This window comes from Macaca fascicularis, chromosome 7 (assembly GCF_037993035.2).
Source record: "Macaca fascicularis isolate 582-1 chromosome 7, T2T-MFA8v1.1".
Lineage (NCBI taxonomy): Eukaryota > Metazoa > Chordata > Mammalia > Primates > Cercopithecidae > Macaca > Macaca fascicularis.
In genome coordinates this window covers 50,691,736-50,713,899 of record NC_088381.1, presented here as the reverse complement: position 1 = coordinate 50,713,899, position 22,164 = coordinate 50,691,736, and the positions used below count along the sequence as shown (strand labels likewise).

The following is a 22,164-nucleotide window of genomic DNA, read 5'->3' as shown; positions in this document are numbered from 1 at the left end:
GCTTCTCTGATAAGACTGGGGTCCTCAGACAGGAAACAGAGATTCTAGATTACTCAGTTCATTCTTTGTTTCTGACAAAACGTCCCTATGCTACTCAAGATTAGTGGCCAGAGTCCCAGAAGAGCACCCCATCCCCAGCTCGTGCCTGCCTCCCACAGCTCTCCCATGCCAACACAACCTGTCTCAAATCCTGTTGCAATCTCAGCCGCTTGTTTTCACTTCTCCTCTGGGAAAGTGGAGAACAGATGATCTGTTTTGTTGGATGGGGCAGGAAGGGCTGGCTGGTGGTTAGAATTCTGTCCTCTTAGAAAACATGCAAATGGAAGATGGGTGGGAGAGGAAGCCAAAAACAGTGACAGAATCCTGGAGTGTTGTGATGGGAGAGGCTAAGAAGTGGGTCATGGGACTGCTGGAGAAGGCAGGAAGAGGCACCCAGAGCTTGGGCAGCAAAGGGCCCTTGGAGCAGAGTAGGGCAGACGGGTGGGAGTGCTACGAGCTGCATCTAGGAGACTGGGGTCCTCATCCCGAATCTGCGGACTAAAGGCACCAGGTCTGCAGGGCTCATCTGCCCACCAGAGAGCACAAGCAGCAGCCAGGTAAAGTTCTTGAAGCCTCTGAGAAAAACTGATGGTCATCAAAGAGGTGAGATCTTGCCCCAAAAGGCTTCCCTACCCCAAGCCTTCCTGACTCCAGGGAAGTTTCCCAGGACCCAGTGACTCCCTTGGCCATGGACAAGCAGGGAGACTGGACCCTTTGACTCTCTGACTCAAACCTGAATCAGGAGGGCAGGACTGGAGCTAGGTGTAAAGTGTTGAGATCCTGATCCTCTAGTATGATGGTTATAATGGATAAAGCAGAGGTTGCCATTTCCTGAGCATTCACTAAGTGCCACATTCAGAGATAGGTGCTTTTCACCTTGTTAAGGCTTCCCAACCTATGAGGCACTGCTATGGTTTGTGTGTGTCCCCCAAAAGGCATGTGTTGTAAACTTAATCCCCAATGCAATAATGTTAAGAGGTGGGGTCTAATGAGAGGTGATTAGGCCATAAGGGCTCTGCCTCATGAATGGATTAATGTCATTATCATAGGAGCGGGTTTGTTATACTGGGAGTGGGTTCCTTATAAAAGGACAAGTTTGGCCCCCTTTTATGCTCTACCCACCTCCCCATGTGCACATGTCTTCTCTGCTTCCACCATGGGATGACACAGCAAGAAGGCCCTTATTAGATGCTGACACCTTCATCTTGGACTCCCCAGCCTCCAGAACCATGATCCACTAAATACCTTTACATTTTAAGTTACCCAGTCTCAAGAATTCTGTTACAGCAGCACAGAATGAACTAAGACAGGTGCATCCCCTTGTTCTCATTTACAGGTAAGCAACTCAAGGTTTGCAGGATCAGGATATTGCTCCAGGTGAGTTGGCAAGTGGTAAGCCAGGATTCGAACTCAGCCTGTTTTGCCTTACCTTGCTCTTAGCAGGCAGTCCCTGAGCCTGTAATCTTGCTCTAAAGGAAAGTCAAGACCCGGAAAAGATTAGTTTCTGACAGCAGCTCCAGGCTGAACTCTGATCGCATTCATAGACTGAGCCATGACTCTGTCTATGCAGCGGCTCCTGACCCTGGTCACACACTGAGCCCCAAACCTGGGCACACACTGAGCCCTGACTCTGGTCATAGACCAAGCCCCAACCCTGGTCGTACACTGAGCCCTGACCCTGGCCACACACTGAGCCCCGATGGAAGTCTACATTGAGAATAAAGGCCAGCACCACTATTTGTTGAATAGACAGTTGCTGTTGGACTCCTGAGAGATATGCACAGATCGCAACTTCCTCAGTAAGGATTTGGGAAGTTTATGCCACATGAGATGCTGATGAGGGAACATCTGAAGTTTGTTGGAGGCTCAGGGTCCAGATGTGTCTTTTCCAGTGGTCACTCTCTAAGTCTTGGAAGATAGGCCTTGAGAGACACACCAGGCAGGCATCCAGCAGCTAGGACAGCCAGGGTGAAGCAGCTCTGCCTGGAGTCTGAGGCTTCTGGGAAGGCCATGGCTGGCACTACTTGGGCCTAGGCAGGGACAGCCATGTCTGCCCAACCAGCTCACCAGTCCTGCTACCTGAAGCCTAGGCCACTTGATCAGGGGAGAGGAGCTGTCACAGGGGCCCTTCCTCAGGAGCTCTGGGCAAGACTAGCAAGAGAGGTACCCTCCTGCGTGGCCCCCACCCCCACCCCGCACTGAGGAAGACACCTATTCCCCTCTAGGCAAAGTCAGGTGCATTTTCCAGGCTTTGTGCTAGCATCCCACAGCAGAATCTAAAGAGGGAAAGCAGCCCATCCGCAGTCCTTCCATACCTGTCTAGGAAGCTTGCTTAGCACCTCCAGTCCTCTTAGAGCTCTCCATCCTCCTCCTACCTTGTATCAAGGGCCCAAGGCTTCTCCTTTTACAAGGTCATATTCTGTTTTCACAACCATGCAGGCCCACATGCTGAAGTAAGTGATGGAATGAATGAATGAATCAATGCATTCGTTAGGGGGTAGCTGACTTGTTGTGTAGATAGAGTCTCTGTCAACATCACAGATCCTCCAGAATGGCATCTCCAGCCCTCCCCAGTAGCTTGGCCTCAATTCCTCTCTCCCTTCACTGCAGAGATCTTGCTCATCCAGCTGTGGTGCATGGGGTTGTTAAATGGCTGGGGGGTCCTGAGCAAGTCACTTCCCTCCCTGTGTAGTTCCCTCATGGCAACTTAGGATAGCAATAGTGCCAACCTTCAAGGTCTGCTGCAAAGGTTACATGTGGTGGTGCATGTAAAGCAGCTTATAAGTGAGTGACGTCCAGCAAAGCACCTACTACCATGCCTAGCCCCCAGCAGGTGTCAGTGCAGCAGAGTCCTGGTTTCTGCCCTCTGCCTGCCACCTTCTCTACACTCCACTTGGCAAGAGGTGGGTGGGGCTGTCCTTGACTGACCAAGGAATCCCTAACCCCCAACCTCTTATCCCAAATGAGTCTACAGACACGCCCTCCCCTGCCAGCTCATTCTAGCCATTTTTCTGCTCTGCCTGCACCCCCACCCCTTTGCTCTGGTAGCTGTTGTTTTAATGTGCACAATACAATTAAGGCAAAATGGGTTTCCCATCAAACCCCCAACAACTTCTCTCTCCCCTCCTCATCCCAGCGTCACCAGGCCCTATTCCCTCCCTCCCTTGGGGACAGTGGAGTTTAATTTCAGGACATAATTCCCTGAATAACTCTCTTCTACTGGAGCTTCCCACATACCCCCAGAGAACCCTTGGAAGCCAAGATGTGGTTTTGTTGGACTGGAAGCCTCAGGAATCAGGGTCAGAGCCCAGTGAGAATAAGACTCCACAGTCACAAAATTTCCACTGCATAGCTCACTGTCCTGAGGGAGCAGGAGAGCAAGCCAGGAAAGACGGACAGCCAACCTAAGGGAACAGCCTTAAGGGCCCCTCAGTGGAGGGTGGGGCCTCTGTCTCCAGAACTCCCCACCTGGAAGGTGGGAGCCTGGAGCAGCTACACACTGGCTCCCATCCCTGCTGGTTGAGGGCAGTCCTGGAGGTGTTAGCTCCCCTGCACTTCCAGCCTGCCTTGATCCACCGGTCAAGCTGCCTTTCCCGGCGTTAGTGCACTTGAGGGGAACAGGGCCAGCATAGGGTGAGCCCAAGTCCATCCAGAACCATCCATACAGCTATGGTGGAAATGAGAGAAGAGCAGGGGAGATGTGGTTCTGGGCACAGAGAAATCCGGGATACTAAGCAGCACCCTCCTGCTTAGGTTTCAGTGGCTTCCTTTTGTTGGAGACTCTGCGAGAGTGAAGACCACAGCCTCCTTCAGTTGGAGCCATCCTGTAGAGTCACTCATTTATTCCGCAAACATTTCCCAAGCCATGCTGTGTGCCAGGTCCCATGCTGGGCACTGGAGTCATGGAGATGAATCAGGCAAGGCCTCTTCCCTCAGGACTTCCCAGCCTAGGGCAGGAGACAGAGCCGCACCTGAATGATGCCACACAGAGGCTGGGGAAGACAGGAGTATGGAGGTAGGTGTTAGCTTGGGAGAGTCAGGGAAGCCTCCACCAGTGAGCTGGGGTTTGAATTGGGCCTTGAAGGAGGAGTAGGTGTTCTCCTCTGTAGGGAGAGATCGTAGGGAAAGATTGTCCAGGTCCAGGGCCTGCCCCCAGCATACCCCATAAGCCATCAGCAGATCACCTTTCCAAATTCCAGGTCAACTCAAGAGCGCCTACCCATCTCCATCTGTTCCTCTACCCCAGCCTGGCCTGGGGGCTGAGAACTCAGACTCAGCACCTGCGGAGACTGTCTGCTGGACCTGAGCCACCAACTAAGTCCTTTTCTGACATGCGGGTCCTGCCTATGCCTGTACTACCTCCAGCCTAGACTGTATGTGCCAAACCCCATGTCCCTCACCTCCCAGGACCCCCTGATGCCACCTCGTGGCTCATCAGGCCTCCGAAACCACCAGCCCCATGAGTCCAGTGGAGTGCACACACCTGCACTTGGATCCTGGCACCACAGTTGCAAGGTCTGGGGCAAATTGCCACTCTCTTTGAGCTTCATTTCCATGGGCCGCACAGTGAGGGTTACAGGAGATAACTAAGATGCATGGAGCACCTCCCCAAAGCCTGGCACAGGAGGGCTGCAGTAAACAGCTGCTATTATTGTCAAGCAAATTATTATTTGCATGGGGAGAACTGGAAGGGGCAATTGTCCAGCAAATAGACCCTGAGTTGTAGAATCTACCCAGCCCACCAGGGGACGTGCCAGGACTGCTGGGGCATGGGGCTGGAACTCAGCACTGAGTACTGGGAAGCTACACTGGAAAGGACCCTAGAGGCTCTAGCCCTGTCCCCAGGGCCCCAGGCTTGGGCCGGGTTTCCTACAGTTGGCAATTTCCCCTTCAAGCATCTCCCAAACTCTCTCTGTATTAGCATGAGAATAGGGCGCCGGCTGAGACCGGAGGGTGCAAAGGTATTTGTATTCCAAAGCGCTTCCTCTGTTCCCTCAAAGTCCTTGTTGCCAGAGCTGGGAGGCTGGGCTGGGATCCAGAGGCCACTGTGGGCCAGTGAGGGAGGAGGGACACCCACCAGAGCCCACCCTGTGCTCCTGGCCCTCCACCCTGAAGCCTCTCAGAGGGGGGCTGCCAGTCCTCCCAGCTCCCACCCCTGTAGTGAGCCTCAATTGGGTGTGTGTGGTCGGGGGTTGCGCTGTCTTCTGAAAAAGCATATTCCATATAATAAGTGCTTTGATTTGTTTTTTGCCTCAACCTTTTATTTCTTTGACGTTTTAAATCCTATGCTATTAATGGGAGGAGTATGAAGTTTGTATGCTTATCAATCAAAAGTGAGCCTGGAATTTAAAAGGTGGAGAAACGTTGCCCAGTGGGATTAATAATAATAACTGTAATAACAGCTAACAGCGGGGAGCATTTGCCCCATGCCAGGCATTACGCTGAGCATTTTACATACACTATGTTTTTTTAGTCCTCACTACAACCTTGAGATACTGTTACAATCCCCATTTTACAGATGGGGCAACTAGGTCTTAGAAGAGTAAAGTAACTGGCCCAGGACCCTAAAATCAGTCAATGACAGCATGTACCACAGTGCCCCCCAGCACCTACCTGCCCCTCTGAGGCCTCTTTGGGAAGAACTAGCACTAATGGGGAGTTTGGGGGACCATGACCGGGGCAGGTGCTAGTCCAGACAGAAGTACTTTCCTCAGGCCCCTCTCCACCAGTCCTGCTCTAGAGGTGCCCACACCAGGGAGGACAGACTGGCATTCAAGCTAAGCACCCTGCAAGCCTCGTATGCAGCTGTGGGGCCAGAGCCCTCAGGGTTTCCCTGTTGGGCTGAGCACAGTGCCATTTCCAAGGGGTGGCCCAGGAGTTAGGGAACAGGAAGACAAAACACCCTAGTTCGCCCCACAGCACCCCGTGCCCCCCACAAGAAAGAACCCAGGATCCTGGGCCTGCCCTGCAAGAATGATCTTTACTTGTCTGCCCAACTACTGTCCCTCATCCTTTGTCACTGTTGCCCAGACACACTTGACACCTCCTCGTCCCCTCCTCCCGGCCGGCTGAGAGCCAAGAACACACCAAGCCCTTCAGCTGCTCTGCAATGGAGGGGAGAAAGTCTCCAAGCCCAGCCATGTGGTCCCAAGCACAAATTCCCAGCCAAGCCCCATGAGGAGGCAGGCCTATGACCCCTTCCACTGGCTTCCTTCTGTGAAATTTGTCCTTTGCTTCCCATTCCATCACAAATTTCAGGTTTCATACAAACCAGAAGCCTTAACGTCTGGCTTCCTTATCCAAACTGTCCCAGGATTCCAGTGTGGTGTGAAAAATTCTAACCACTCTTTCTATATCAGGTAGGAGTGCTTGGTGTGACCCCAGTAGGAAGTGCTAATGAGATTTCAGGCACTGTGGTAGAGAGGATCCAAGGTAATCCCTGTGATCTGTGAATCACACAAGGGCCATGGGTGCTGGGGCCCTCTGCAGACCAGGGTGTAAGGCCGTAACCTGAGGCCAAAGAGGCTGAAGGTGGGGCCAGGGGCAGCCTGGGTGCTAAGAGGTGGGGGACTCTTGAAGGAGCAGCCTCCCCAGGTTTTTCATCTGCTCCTCATTATCCTCTCCCTCTGCCTGAGGGGGTAATTAAGCCTTCCTTCCATCAAAGACTGAGGGCTGGCTTCACCACAAGGCCTAGCTGGCATGGAAGCAAGGTAATGAGAGCTCTCACCAGGCCCAGGGCGGGTCCCCACCCAATCAGGCTCACACATCCAGGAGACCAGGTTTGAAAGACACCATTAGTGCTCTCCAGGGCTGAGGAAGAAAGCCTAGCAACTCAGGCTGTCCTGAGATTCAAAAGTGTGAGCACTGTTGTCCTGGGCCCTGGAGTTCAGGGGTTCAGGACCCAGCCATGGAGGAGTCTGAGGGAAGGGGCGCATGCCCACACATTGCTCCTCTAATTAAACAGAGCACAGGACAGGGACCAAGGGGGCTCTGACAGCTCAGAAGAGGGAACCACAGAGTCCCTCTTATCATCCCCTTATTATTCCACAGAGAGGAGGAGGAAGAGTGGTTGAAGGTGGTGATTGTATTAGTCCATTCTTGCACTGCTAATAAAGGCATACCTGAGACTGAGTAATTTATAAAGGAAAGAGGTTTAATTTACTTACAGTTCAGCATGGCTGGGGAGGCTTCAGGAAACTTACAATCATGGCAGAAGGGGAAGCAAACACGACCTTCTTTACATGGCATCAGGAGAGAGAAGAATCAGTGCCCAATGAAGGAGGAAGCCTCTTATAAAACCATCCGATCTTATGAGAACTAACTCACTATCACAAGAACAGGATAGGGGAAACTGCACCCCATGGTTCAATTATCTCCACCTGGTCCCTTCCAAGACACATGAGGATTATGGGACCTACAATTCAAGATGAGATTTGGGTGGGGACATAGCCAAAACACATCAATGATGATGATGAAATCGACCCAACTCCCTTTGTTGGAATCCTCATTGTACAAGAGGCACTGTGATGTGCCCTGGGCATGCAATATTTCATTGGTGACAGCCTCACCGCAACCCTTTGGAGGCAGCATCTTGCTATTCCCTCATTTTTTCCGAGACAGGAAGGCTTCCTGGAGAAATGGCTTTTGAGGGATGGGAGGATGGCAGGAAGGCCATGGTGGAGATGGAGGAGAGGGCAGAAGGCAGGTGGGTGCTGAGAGTGGCAGGCAGTCCAGACAGAGTGAGGCTGGTGATGTGGGGAGAGGGCCAGCAGGGAATGTTGCAGCAGACCCTGGAGGTGATAGGGAGCCATTGAACGTTTCAGAGCACAAAAGTAATGGAAACATGCCTTAGGGACAGTGTTGTAGGGTGGGGAGAAGAAGCCGGAATATAGCAGTGCCAGTAGGGTGTTCTGAACCCTGGCTCCAAAAGCCTGTACTCCTGGCTCTGATCCAACAGGAGAGGAGGTTCCTGGAGCCCAGCAGGAAGGATTCTGGCCCAGAGCCACCTTTGGCCATACCACCCAACCTCAGGCAGCAAGCTGCCATGACACTTAACCTGGTACAGTGGGAGTCAGCTACTCCTCTCTGAGCCTCAGTTTCCCCATCTGCTCTGGGTTGCTACTGGTTTCCTCCAGCCATAGGAGGGCCTGGTTGGGCTCCCTGCCTTTTGAAGAGAGTTCTTGAATCCCAGGGACAAGCACATTTAATGGGAGGGTTTCAGGCCAACCTCCAACTTTTAAGCAGCAGCTGCCTCATCCAGAGCAGCTGCTCAATTACCTCTTAATCTTCTTGATGGAGTGGAGCCAGCCGACCACTGCAGGTCCACGCCAAGTCTCCACGCCACATCCACAGATCATACCCTACCCCAGAATTCCCAGATGGCTGGGTGGAGGTGTGGAAAGCTCAGGACAGCTTTTCCCTCCTGCCCAAAACTGCTTCCTGGTGCCACTGGGTCAGACCAGTAGTCTGGAAGAGAAAATGTTTTAGCCACAGAGACCTGGTTTGAAATTCCACCAATAGTACTTGGCGCTAGGCCTGGAAGGCCCTTCCCAACCTATCCATCCACTCTAGGCACCCCTATTAGCCATGAACAGCTGCCTCTAGGAGTGGTTTTATTAAATCCATTTTAACCTCTGGTTTGGAGCAGGTTTGGATGGTGGGATTGCAAGACGGAGGGTGTAGATGGGGCAGGAAAGGAAGCCAAGAAAACCGAGCACTGATAACTAACTAGGTTGGGGCATTCATCTCAAAAGCCAAAACCGAGGGGCCCTGTCCCAGCTAGAGCTTCGGTTGAAACCATCCCATTGCAGGAGCCTGGCAAGAAGTTCCCCAGGTCCATGACAAAACACACACACAGGTGTATGTGTACACAGATGTGAACGCACATGTGCACAGACACACACACACAAACATATGATCAAGCAGTAATCTAGGAGAGGCTGTGGACTTTTCCCTTCTGAAGATTTTCTTTCCTTTTTTTTTTTTTTTTTTTTTTTGATACGGGGTCTCGCTCTTCACTCAGGCTGAAGTGCAGTGCCGTGTTCACAGCTTACTGCAGACTCGACCTCTGGGGCTCAGGCGATCCTCCCAAGTAACTAGGACCACAGGCATGTGCCACCACGCCTAGCTAATTTTTAAATTTTTTGTAGAGACAAGGTCTCATCTCACCATGTTGTTCAGGCTGGTCTTGAACTCCTGGCCTCAAGTACTCCTCCCACCTTGGCCTCCCAAAGTTTACAGGCGTGAAACACCAATGCCTGGCCTCTGGAGATTTTCTGACGTCATGTGATAAGCACGTGTCCATCATGTCGTCATCTTGGAGCTGATGAAAGTACTAGTGCTGTGCAGGACTGAGTTCTGCAACTGGAGACTGGAGGACTGAGCCGCTACTGCTTCCCTGGGAAATCTTTTCACTGATTCTTCCAGGACGGTGGCTGGAGAGGTGGGATGGGGAGGTGTGTTGGAAGGCTACCCTTCTGTGGTGATGTGACTCAGACCAGGGCATAGTGGCAGGGGAGTAGTGGAAGGGAAAAATACAGGTTTTTATTTTCACCCAAGCACTTTGGTGTTGGGCAGAAGCTGCCACAAGGTGTCAGTAAAGGCTCAGAGAGGTTGGCTGACTTGCCCAAGGTCACACAGGCCTTCTGATGCCCAGCCCTGGGCATTTCCTACTAGACCCAGAGTGATCTGCTCTGAAATTGGTTGGCAGAATCACGGGGCAAGTTCAAGAAGGCCTGAACGACCTTGCTGGGTGGTAACATCAGAAGGTAACTTCTTGGGCTCAGGCCTCCAAGGGGAAGGCTATGTCAGGTTACATCAGTGAAACGGGAGGAGTAGAGGACGGGCCTGGGCTCTGCAATACTGTATGAGGCTGACACTGATGGCACAGCAGTGACCTCTCCCCACTCCCACACCACCCCAATTCTTCCTGAATGATCGTGGCATAACTGCACTACTCACACTCATCTGCACGCCTTCCTTCAACCCCTAGAGGAAACCACTTCATCAGTCAGTCAAAGAGGCCAGGTCCTTTCTGCTGGGGTTTTGAGGCTGGTCCTATTTAATCTTCTTTTCTTCAAAGGCAAGAAAAGGCCTTGGCAGGCTCGGGACCCTCTGATGCTCCCATCCAAGGAGAGACTCTCTGCTTTGGTGTTTTGCTCTCCTTTCTGCCTGGCCTTGTGTTGAAAGCTCACTTCCTCCACTGGGCTCCAGGACCCACGTTGCCGGGCACAGTGGGGGCAATGGTTAGCATTTGTTGAATGACTGTTGAAGGGAGGCCTTTCTGGAGTGGCCAGCTTCCCCCCTGCCTCTGCTATAGGGTGACCACTATAGCAGATGCTGCTGGCTGGTTGACCACTATAGCAGATGCTGCTGGCTGGTTGACCCAAGCCTCTTCCCTCACGCCCTTTTTTCCCCAGCCACCTTCCAGTGACTCATCTAGAGACGGCCATGGGACCCACTTCTGGTCAATGAGATAGGAGTGAAGTCATTGGCTAGGGCTTCAGGACATTCTTTCTAAAAGGTACAGAACTGGCATTCCCCTCAGCCTTTCCATCTTCTTTCTGCCTGGAAGTTGGACCTAGGTATGGAGTTGCTGCAGCCATCTTGCAATTATGAGGCAACAAGCATGAAGACAAAAGCTTTCACACTAAGGTTGGTGGAAGGGACAATGAGAGGAGCCTGGAGTCTTGACGGCCTGGTGGCCCCAGACTGCCCATCCCCGAATTTCTTGTACGGAATAAATACTTTCCTCACCCCACCACACCCTAATAAACAGTTAGGATACTGTTTATTAGGTTCTCTCTTACTCACTGCCAAATGCATCCTTAATTGTTTTACCATCCTCCTCCAGATAGAAGTGCGGAGCTCAGGTGGAAAGCGATCTCTTTCCCCGGACCTTGGTGTTGGCAGGAAAGGTCAGAACACTGCCCTTCCATGCACTGTGAGTCCAGGATCCTTCGGAGCAAGAAATGACCTGGAAATGAGGCTGACTTTTGAGTGACCAGTAGCTTCTCTAACAGACCGAGCTCAGGGACCAGGCAGTGTCTTCCCCTTCTGTGGAAGTGCCCTGCTTTTCTTACCCCATGCTCTCTCCCAGCTCCACCAGCCTCCTGACTAGCTCCTAGGTGTCTTTCAAGACTCAGCCTGTGTCCCCTCTTCCAAAAAGCCCCTGCCACCCCATCACCCACCCCCAGGATGGGTTAGACATTTTCTCTTGTACCCCTACAATACCCCATGCCACCTGTAGCACTGCATTTGTCACCAAAGATGTCATGGACCATGTGTCCCTGTGTCTGCCTTGCACCAGATGAAGTGTCTTTTTACCTTTCTAAGCTGGGCACCTACAGCAGGTGTTTCAGTTATTCGGTGAGTCATTGTTCACTTGCTCATTCATTCATTCTAGGTTTATTGAGCTTCTCCTAGAGATCCCAATGCCAGGTGGAGCAGCTCTGCTGTGCCAAGTTGTCACAGGGCCTAGTGCACCTTGCATAGTGGATCGTCAGGAACAGTTCCAGAAGGTTGGCCTCAGGGATGGGTCCTCCAGCCACAAGCCTTGTTCTTACAGCTTACCAGAGCAGGGAGAGATGCAAGCTTGGAGCCAAGATAGCAAAGTCAGATCTCATTCTTGGCATTTTGCCTTCTCCCCAAGGAGGATGGGTCAAGGCCAGAAGGCATTTTGCCTTCTCCCCAATGAGGAGGAGGGTCAAGGCCAGAAGGAGAGTCATTGTCCACATGGGTACAATAAAGCTGGGGGTACCTTACAGGGCCTGCGATTATAATCACCTCCTCCAGGACTCAGATTTGGGAGCTGAGGATTAAGGAGGAGGCAGGGGCAGAGGAACAGGATTGCTTCTAGAACTCCTAAAGAAATTGAATTTATAGTCAAACTCTTTTCACAGAGAAAACTCCAGGCCTCGATGATTTTCCTGGTGAATTCTTGCGAATATTTAAGATTAAATAAACAAACCTTATTATACAAACTCCTCCAGATAACAGAAAAAGAGGAAATTCTTTCTAAGTCATTTTACGAGGCCAGGGTGATGTTGATATCTCAATTCCCACATCTGTAAAGCGGGAATAATAATAGGTGGTGCCCACCTCTGAGGTAGGCAGCAAGATTTGGATTAAGGGAGTTGTGTGTATGGCCCTTAGCATGATTCCCGACATCTAATATGTCCTCAGTGTTAGATGCCAAGAACTGACGCAGCCAAGGCCCGATTCACACCAAGGCCTATGTCTCATCTGCACCATGCTGAGTCTAGAATGGCATTCCTTAGACAAAGAAAGGGAAGATAAAAGAGAGTTGGGAAATGATGTTGAAAAGAACCTCTGTCCTGTGATGGCCACTTAGCAAACTTGACCTCGCTGAACCGTCATAAACACTCTTCAAAGGAGGTATATCAATCCCATTTTACAGATAGGAAAACTGAGGTTCAAAGACTCTGTAACTAACTGTATAAAGTCAAAGCCAGGTCTGTCTTCAAGATAAAGCAAGTTACTAAGCAACTAATCCATGGCAATGAAGCTCTCTGACCTTGGGCTGAGGCTATCTAGATTTAAGCGTTCCTCACGTTTTTTCTTTTTCTTTTCCTTTTTTTTTTTCTTTCCTTTTTTTTTTTTTTTTTTTTTTTTTTTTGAGACAGAATCTTGCTCTGTTCCCCAGGTTAGAGTGCAGTGGTGAGATCTCGGCTCACTGCAACCTCCACCTCCTGGGTTCACGCGATTCTCTTGCCTCAGCCTCCTGAGCAACTGGTATTACAGGCATGTGCCACCATGCCCAGCTAATTTTTGTATTTTTAGGAGAGGCAGAGTTTCACCATGCTGGCCACACTGGTCTCGAACTCCTGACCTCAAATGATCCACCCACCTCAGCCTCCCAAAATGCTGGGATTACAGGCGTGAGCCACCGCGCCCCGCCAAGGGTTCCTCACTATAAAATGACTGAAGGAGTTTCTCTCCAGGCTGTTAAAAGACAAGAAAAGCACGCAGAGAGTTCTGACATAAACCTGCCATTCTGTCTCCAAAGTTCCCATGAGCCTACATTCCCGTGCAGGTCACCACCTGCCCCAGCCCTTACATGGCTCATGTCATAAGGAGATGGGTCACTCCATCTCCTGCCTCATGGGAGAGGGAGGTTGTTATTGCAAAAGTAGTACATAAATACATTCTCATTGTAATAAAATCTTAACCACTTCTGAAATATATTGAACTCCTCTACCCAGGGGGAATACCGTTCAACCCAGGATAGACCTCCCTCCGACCTGCTTCTGTGCATTTATCTCATTATATAGATGCATCATTTCAAGTAGTTCTTTTACATGACTGCAGTAATCCTGTAGGTATTGTTCTGCAACTTGCTTTTTTCACTTCACAATCCCACGTGCTATTTATATCTCCTTTACTTCCCTGATGGATTCAGGAGGTCTACCAGAGTTCCAGAGGGTGGGTGCAGAACCCCAGAAAGAACATGGGGCTGGAGACACGCTGACCTGGATTGAAATCCTGGTCCTGCCATTGCATCTTGGTGACTTTAGGCCAGTCCTTAAACTCTCCGAGCCCCAGTTTCCTCACCTGCAAAATGGAGAGGGCAATAGTGGTTACCTCAGAGGCTCCGTGTGAGATTTCACTACAATATGACAAAGCGGTGTTAATAAATTCAGATCTTCAGCCTCCCTAGGGTTTTGAGTACAAGGATTTAAGGGTCTGAAGGTCCCTGGTGGGCAAGATGGTCCTTAGAACTCAGATCCCAGGGCCTTGAGCAAGTCCTTTCTTACCCAAGACACACAAGACACAGGAAGGGAGAGAGCAGCAGAGCAGCGACACGAGACATCCAGAGCCGCTGTTCCATGGCTGCAGACCTCACTGGGCCTCTCCAGCCACATTGGGAGTGCTGGGTGTCCTGCTCCCCCACATCCCATAGAGGTAGCAGTGGTGACATCTGTCTGGCTTGTGCTTTCCCTAAGCTGGGGAAAAGCAAGCTGCTTTTTTCTTTTTCTTTTTCTTTTTTTAATATTTCTTTTTTTTTTTTTTTAACATACAGGGTCTCGCTCTGTCACCCAGGCTGGAGTGCAGTAGTGCAATCATGGCTCACTGGGCTCACTGCACCCTTGACCTCCCAGGCTCAAGCACCCTCCCACCTCAGCCTCCCAAGTAGCTAGGATTACAGGCACATGCCACCATACCTGGCGTTTTGATTTTTTGATTACTCTTGCCCAGGCTGGTCTCGAACTCCAGGGCTCAAGTGATCCTCCCACCTCGGCCTCCCAAAGTGCTTGGACTACAGGCATGAGTCACTGTGCCCTGTCCCAAGCTGCTCTTAGTAAATATCTGTTGATTCCACCATCCATTCCTTCCCTTCTGGAGCCTGTTGGAAGATTCTTCTCCCTATTTCAAAACTGGGGAAACTGAGGACAGGGAATGTCAGAGGCTCTAGACATCATCTGGCCCAGCTCCCTCATTTGACAGATGAAGAGACAGAGACCCTGCAGGGAGGAAAGCAAAAGGCATGGGACAGTCCCGGCATAGAATGAATACAATAAATGCTGAATGAGGGCCCAGATGTTTTATTTAATCCTCATCTAGGCCCGTGAGGTAGGTATTGCCATTTCCCATTTTACACGCCAGAGACCTTAGGTGGCTTTCCACAGGGAGCACTGCCAACAGGAGCCAGAGTTAGAACTCCAGTGCATGAGTCTCTCACCCACCGGCTCCCGGCGCTGCCCTCTCTCACCTCCTGCCAGTCCCCACCCCTGCCTCATCTTCCTGGCCTGCCCCATGGGCTGCAGCTCCCTAGGAGGGCTCTCTGACCACCCTCCTATGCCCCACTGCTCCCATACCGACATCCGTCCTGACCTTCAGGACCCCTGAGCTCTCTGACTTGAAGAATTTGTCTTCTCTCCCAAGACTGTGGGTCATCTAGGAGAAAGAGTCTAATTCTGAAACATCTCTGGGTCTTCACACCCAGCATAGAGCCTGGTCCAGAAGAAGCAAATGTGAATGTTTGTGGAAGAAAAGGAGGGACAGAGGGAGGGACTCCAAAGCCATGCTCTTTCCTCTATTCCATAGCTTATTTGAGTAAGTTTTTTTGTTTGTTTGTTTTGTTTTGTTTTTTTTGAGACAGAGTTTCGCCCTTGTTGCCCAGGCTGGAGTGCAATGGCGCGATCTCGGCTCACCGCAACCTCTGCCTCCCAGGTTCAAGTGATTCTCCTGCCTCAGCCTCCCGAGTAGCTGGGATTACAGGTATGTGCCACCACGCCTGGCTAATTTTTTTTGTATTTTTAGTAGAGACAGGGTTTCTCAATGGTCCAGCTGGTCTTGAACTCCTGACCTCAGGTGATCCGCCCACCGCGGCCTCCCAAAGTGCTGGGATTACAGGCGTGAGTCACGGCGCCCGGCCAAGGCTCCAAGATTTAATCCCACGTTGCACATCCCCTTCCCTCACCTCACTGCCACTGGCCCTCTCCCTACTCCCCAGCCTCCCTCTCTCAAGTGCTAGTGCTCCCCACTGGTGAGGGCAGCAACCCCTCCCCGCCTCCCCTGCCACACTGCCAACAGCCCTCAGGGACTGCCCTGCCAACTTAATCCCACCAGGGCCCAGGGCCTCAGTGAGGGCTCTCTCATCAGGCCGCTTCCCTTAAGCAGGTGACAAGGCCTTGACCACAGACCCACGGAGGAAGGTCTTGGAGGCCTGGCCTTGCCTGGCCCTTCGAAGCAACTGAGAAAGTGGCCACCTCCTCCACAGTGCCGCCCTCCTGCTGGCTGGAGCCTGTGTGGTCCACGCTCCCTCTCCGAGGTGGGTAGGGGGCTGGGGAGACTCCCAGGGTTTGTCAGCAGAGAACCATAGTTGGGGAGGACTGCGTTTCCATGGATACAAGCCATGGGAGCTGCTGGGAGATGGGGCCATGGTGTACACAGACACAGATCCACACGGACCTGCAAGAAAAATAGCAACAGATTTGCTGAGTCATTGGCCCCACATATTTATAGTCTCTGGCAAAGGCAGACCTGCCTATCAGAGGCTAATAATACTGCAGCAGTGTGTTAATTGCAAAGACGGAGCCTTCAAGCATCCATTCAGACACCCGAGACCGCTCCTTGAATAAAGAGTGGGGCCCTCACAATGAGAGCCGGGATGCGTGGAGGCAGCGTGTGTGCTTAGGAGTGTATGTGCATGCAGGTATGTGGAACCCGGCTCTGGCACGTTCGGAAAGCCAGACGGAAACCACCCCACAGCAGAGTGTTAGAAAGCGCTCTTCAATCACCTAAGGATATCTAGGATTCAGTCCACTCTACAGATGGGCAGGGTGTGAGGAGGTTGACAAGAGGAGAGCAGGCTGGTTGACTATGTCCCAGGGGTGAGAAGAGGTGGACAGGATGCTGGTCTGCAGCCGTGAGAGACCTTTGTGGGGACAGCTACTGTCCTCTAGCTCTGCACACTTGGGTATTAGGAGAAAGAGAGAAACAGGGCTCTATCTTCTGGAAGGTCAGCCCCAGTGGGCCACCTGACACACCTGAGATCCCAGAGGGGCCCAACACAGAAGGCAGAGTCAAGGACGTTGGTGCCAGGAGCGTGGGTGACGTGTTGAATAAACGCCCAAAGGCTAAAGTCAACCCTAGAAGACCATCTGTATCCCTTGCCTCAGGGAGCCAGGAGGCCCATCTAGCTCTGAATCAGGCAAGCCAAGTCCTCACCTCCTATGACTTCCACCGGACATGGTGGTCCTGCCCTTGGAGCACTGCCTTACAGTGGCATTAGTTATATCTCACTGCCTCTGCCCCTCTGGGAGCTTCACATGTTCCCAGCACCTGGAAGAGCAGGCCCTCGGTGAGGGCTTGTGGATAAAGAACCAAATCCCTCTGGTTCTTTGAAAGCAGTTCTCGGTCCCCCAACTCTTCTGAACTCTAAGCCAAATCCTCCCATAACTTGGGTTCAAGTCTCATTCCTGGCTCTAGTCCTTTCTGGACGTGCTTCTTCTTACACTGAGTCCTTCACTGGATGCAGAGGACAGAAGATGGGTCTCTGAAGGGATCCCTGCCTTCTTATTTCAGCACACACACTACTGCCTTTGGGACAAGTAGGGCAAGGATTGCTGAGTGCAGCCTTCCCTTTGCTGCAGCTGAAGCAGCCTCCTGGCCTCTAGCCTCCAGCCCAGCCTAGGAGGACAGGGTCATACTCACCCCGAGGGATCTGACAGCAGATGGGTCGTGGCCTCCAGGGACCCCTGAGGAGCAGCAGAGCAAGGCTCTGCAGGGAGGAGGAGTAACCAGGCTCACTGCATGAGCTGGGCCTCCATGTCTCCCACTCCTACCCCCAAAACAGCTCAATCATTCGTGACTGAGTTCACAGCATTCTGAAGTAAGGAGGCAGAAAAGGAGGGAGGAGGGGAGAAAAGAGAGGGACATCCTTTCAGTTCTCACTTCTCTTCAGGAGAAGGTTGACTCAAGAGCTATTATTAATAGTAAATTAAATAGTGCAGTTATTCTGAATAATAAAAAGCTCTTCTGTTCCAAGTTTTCACTGTCCTCTCTCGAGGGAAATACCTGCTGTGGCCTGAGATGTGGCATCTAGTGAATGGCATTAATAGGACAAAGCAGATGCTCCCACTGTGCCCAGTCAAAGCCACCAAGTCCCCTCCAAAATGCCTCCTCCACCCGAGCATCAAGGTGCAGGGAGAAGACAGGCTTCAGGTGCTCCAGACACCCCAGATCACCCTGCGGTGATCACACCGCAGAGCCCAGGCTGTGTCCACCTCAGGGTGGAAACCTTGTCAGTGGCATCCCTGCTGGTGAAGAGTGGCCCTCCCACCTGCTAGCCGTGTGACCTTAAGCAAGCAAGCCCTCGAACTGTTCCATTCCCTCATCTGTAAAATGGGGATACTGATAGTATCTCTCTCACAGGTTTGCTAGAAGGATTAAGGTTAATATGCATAATATTGTTATTATACATATAAAGGGCTTATAACTGTGCCTGGCATTTAGTGCAATGTAAAGGTTTGTTAAATAAGAGGCTGCCAGGTTGTGCAGAAGGCAAGCCCAAGATCCAAGACTCCATGCGTCAGGCTAGTTGTGATTTAAACCATTACAGCAGAGAGCTCCTCAGTAGGTGTCAGCCCAGGCCGATGAAGGGGACGCAGCAATGTGATGTCCTGCTCCTTTCTGGGCCTCAGTTTCTCCGCCCATGCATGCCCATGCATGAAGCAACAGCTATGGCCCAGTCTGAGCTGACCTGTAACTTATAAAACAGCTAATGTCCATTGAACTCCTACTACATTCCAGGCACTGTGTTAAGTGCTTTATAGTCAGTCAGTCATTTCATGTAATCCTCACAACACCTCCATAGGTAGGTACTCTGTTTCACAGACGAAGAAACTGGGGCTCAGAGAGGCTAAGTAACTTGCCCCAAATCACACAGTTAGCAAGAGGTGGAGCTAGAATTTGAACCTGGGTCTGCCAGACTCCACAACCCAACTCCGATGCCCTTGAAGTCATGTCACCTAACCTCTTATTATATTGTAGCCAGGAATGTGTTGTATAACTCAGGATTGCTTGGATGAAGGAGAGAGCAAAAAAGAAGAGGCAGGTCTGGGCTGCTCTTGTCCCACCCCAGGCTTAGCAGCCAAGCAGGCCTCCATTTGATACAGGTTGAACATCCCTTATCCAAAATGCTTAGGATCATAAGTATTTCCGATTGGGGATTTTTTTTTCAGATTTTGGAATATTTACAAATAGTTACTGGTTAAGCATCCCAAATCTGCAAATCTCAAATCTGAAATGCTCTGATGAGCATTTCCTTTGAGCATCATGTCCACGCTCAAAAAGTTTCAAATTTTGGAGTATTGCAGGTTTCAGATTTTCAGACTTGGGATGCTTCATCAGTATCGGCTTATCTGAAGAGGTGAGGACTCTAGCTGGCTGCCTAGTAGTTGGGGGGAACACAGAGAGTTGAAAATGGATCCCATGGAGAGTGAGGTGAGAAGACTCTGGGGGAATCAGGGGATGAACCTGAGGCCCAGTGGAGAGCCAGACACAGAGTTATTGCCAGGCCCAGGCCCAGAGCAGGTGCCAGCATCTGGGATGTGCAGGAAACCCCAAGGGATGCAGCCTATCACAGCCTCTCCGGCTCCCTCCCTCCCATCTATCCCGAGTCATCTGGTCCCTCCTGGGCCCACTTGGCTTCCTCTACTGCGTCTCCAACGGCAGCAGCTTTTGAGGGGGTAACACTCTCCCCTGGGGCCCGGACGCTGTGCTAAGTCATTGTTTCTGAGGAGGAAACAAGGCCGACTGCATTTTCTAAAGAGGCTCCAGGGGGCTGCAGCCACCTGTGAGGCCTGCGCCTGGGGCCTCTCAGCGCCCACCAGTGGGACAGCGAACCCTGTGGGTTACAGGAGGTGGGTCAAGCAGGTGGTCCACGAGTGTGAACAAAGTGTTTAACGTAGGGCTGACTGAGAAACATTTGCGGTGGGGCAGACACTGGGCTGGGAGATGAGATGGGGTGGATCAGGCTGTTCCTCAACCTCCTGGGGCTTCTAGAGATAGAGGTGAACATAGAAGCTACCCTCCCCCTGGTAAGTAGCAAAGAGGCAGGTAACTGAGCTTTGCGAGGTCAGAGGAGCAGGGACTGATAAGTCCTGCCTGGGAAGGAAGGTGGAAAGGACATTCCAGGCAGGGGAGCAGCCAAGTGAGAGGGCTGGAGGCATAGGAGACGTTGGGGAGCCGCCTTCCAGGAGTTCTGGTCCTGTATGGTTCTAGGGGAGATAGATATTAGGGGTTAAAAGCGGGGGTGGGGGCCGGGCGCGGTGGCTCAAGCCTGTAATCCCAGCACTTTGGGAGGCCGAGACGGGTGGATCACAAGGTCAGGAGATCGAGACCATCCTGGCTAACCCGGTGAAACCCCGTCTCTACTAAAAAATACAAAAAACTAGCCGGGCGAGGTGGCGGGCGCCTGTAGTCCCAGCTACTCGGGAGGCTGAGGCAGGAGAATGGCGTGAACCCGGGAGGTGGAGCTTGCAGTGAGCTGAGCTCCGGCCACTGCACTCCAGCCTGGGTGACAGAGCGAGACCACGTCTCAAAAAAAAAAAAAAAAAAAAAAAAGCGGGGGTGGGGTGTGGACAGAGGCCAGTTGTAAGAGGCCTGGAAAATGCACACAGAAGCTCGAGTTTCCTGCTGAAGGCAATGAGGAGCCACTAAAGGGAGTCACGTGATCAGACTGGCCTTTAGAAAGATCACCCTGGGACAAGCTGACACCCCATCCAGCTCTCCAGAGCCCCAGCTCAAGCCCTTAAGCATCACAGTGCTCCGCCCGACAGGCCATCCTGGAGTAGGGGGTGACGAGGGAAAAGTTACGAGTTCACATCCATGGGACTCAGCACACTACAGATCCAGCCAACCCAGATTCTCCCCGGCAATGGATCTCTTCCCCAATTCACAGATGTCTACGTTAGAAGTGATGACATTTACATATCAGAAAATCAGTCCCTATGATTAATCATGTCAATTACCAGAAAGGAAATAGTTTTGTGATAATCTTAACTGACATCAAAAACTCATTTGATAGAACTGAATATCCACTCTATTGAAAACCCTTAGTAAAATAAAAATAAAAGAACATTTCCTTGGCATAATAATAATTAAAAAAACCTATGTGCAACCAACCATCAACATCATTCTTAGCAATAACACACCTAGCCAGGGTCATTCATATTTTAGTGAGGGTGGGATGAGAAAGCCTGCTATTATCACAATTATTTCACATTGTTTTGGAAGTTTTAGCCAAGGCAAGAGTACATTAAAAGACAAAGGGAAACACAACATTTGGAAAGGAGGAGAAATTGCCATCATTATTTGTACATGATATTATTGTTTATCCAGAAAACTCAAGAGAATCAACTGGAAAACTAATAAGAGACTATGAGCGAGGTCAGTAAGATGACAAGTTTTGAAATAAATACACTGGCAAAATCCAATTAGAAACCTTAAGAAGAAGAAAAGTGAGGAATAGAGTGAGGCAGTAGCTCAAGGGTACTCAAGGTCAGAGAATAAGCTCAGGCACCTCAAAGGTCTCCTGTTGGGGCCCAGCCTAGCAGGGAGGGGGAGAGGAAGATGGGGTGCACCAGCTGGAGCTGCAGAGGGCAGGGAAGCTGGGAGGAAAGGGGTATCCTGAAACATCTTTCTGGGCTGGTAACAATTGGGCTTGGACTGGGAGCTGCCCTGTTGGGGGAATATCCAGCCCTGTGGGCCTGGTTAACAGCAGCCCTGGCAGACAGCAGCTCAGGGCAATGGGACGCAGGCAGTTCTGAGAGCCAGTACCTGACTGCTGGGGGCTCCAGGATGCAGCAGGTCCAGGGTAGAGAACTGCAGACCCTGATGGAGAACTGTCATCCACTGGGGGGCACAGAGTCCAGCAATGAGATTCCAGCTAACTGTCGCTGAACATTTGATGGGCTGATTACAAATTGCTCCTCTGGATTCATTAAAGTAGATTTCCCAAGAGAACCTGTCCACAGCAAAGAGTCACACCCAGCCAACCTTTAAGCTCCATTCTGATGTCAGGGGCTGGCTCCTCAGTTCTCTGCCTCCAGGCTCCTGGCAACTGGGCCCTTTCTTGCTTGGGGTGGCATGATTCACCTGGAGGCATTCAGCAGGGCTGCAGATGCACAGGCACTAGCTGCAGTGCCCCCAGGGCCATTCTCAGAAAGTGAACCTTGATTTTTTCTCCATCCATGGTGTGAGTATGGCATGAAATGCATGCACGGCTCCTCTCACATGATAAACAATCTCTGGGATTTCCAACCAAACTTCTCCTTTCTCTTTTGTCCTCCTCACTCACAGGCCCCATCTGCATGAGAAGAAAAGAAAAGAAAGGAGAAGAGAGGAGAGGAGAGGAGAGGAGAGGAGAGGAGAGGAGAGGAGAGGAGAGAAAGAAAAAGAAAAAACAAAAGTCAAACAAGACATCACTCATTGCCCCCCGTCTGCCCTCCCACCCCGCCCCACCCTACCCCACCCCACCCCATTTGCTCCCCATCCACTCAAACAATTGCCCTTGTCCAGGAAACAAGACAATTACTTCCAGACAAGATGTTGCCATTTACAAGGAGGTTTGGTGCAAAGCAATGGTTGGAGCTTCCA

At 51.3% G+C, this 22,164-nt stretch overlaps 1 protein-coding gene across 1 annotated transcript in view; it reads right to left on the bottom strand.

The window, feature by feature from the left end:
- TBC1D21 (TBC1 domain family member 21) overlaps window positions 1-22,164 on the bottom strand; it is a 137,432-nt gene that overhangs the window by 98,764 nt on the left and 16,504 nt on the right. Inside the window, exon 2 of the mRNA XM_073998448.1 lies at window positions 21,346-21,874. The gene's annotated coding sequence lies outside the window, so the exon portion shown is untranslated. The remainder of the gene's footprint in view (window positions 1-21,345; window positions 21,875-22,164) is intronic.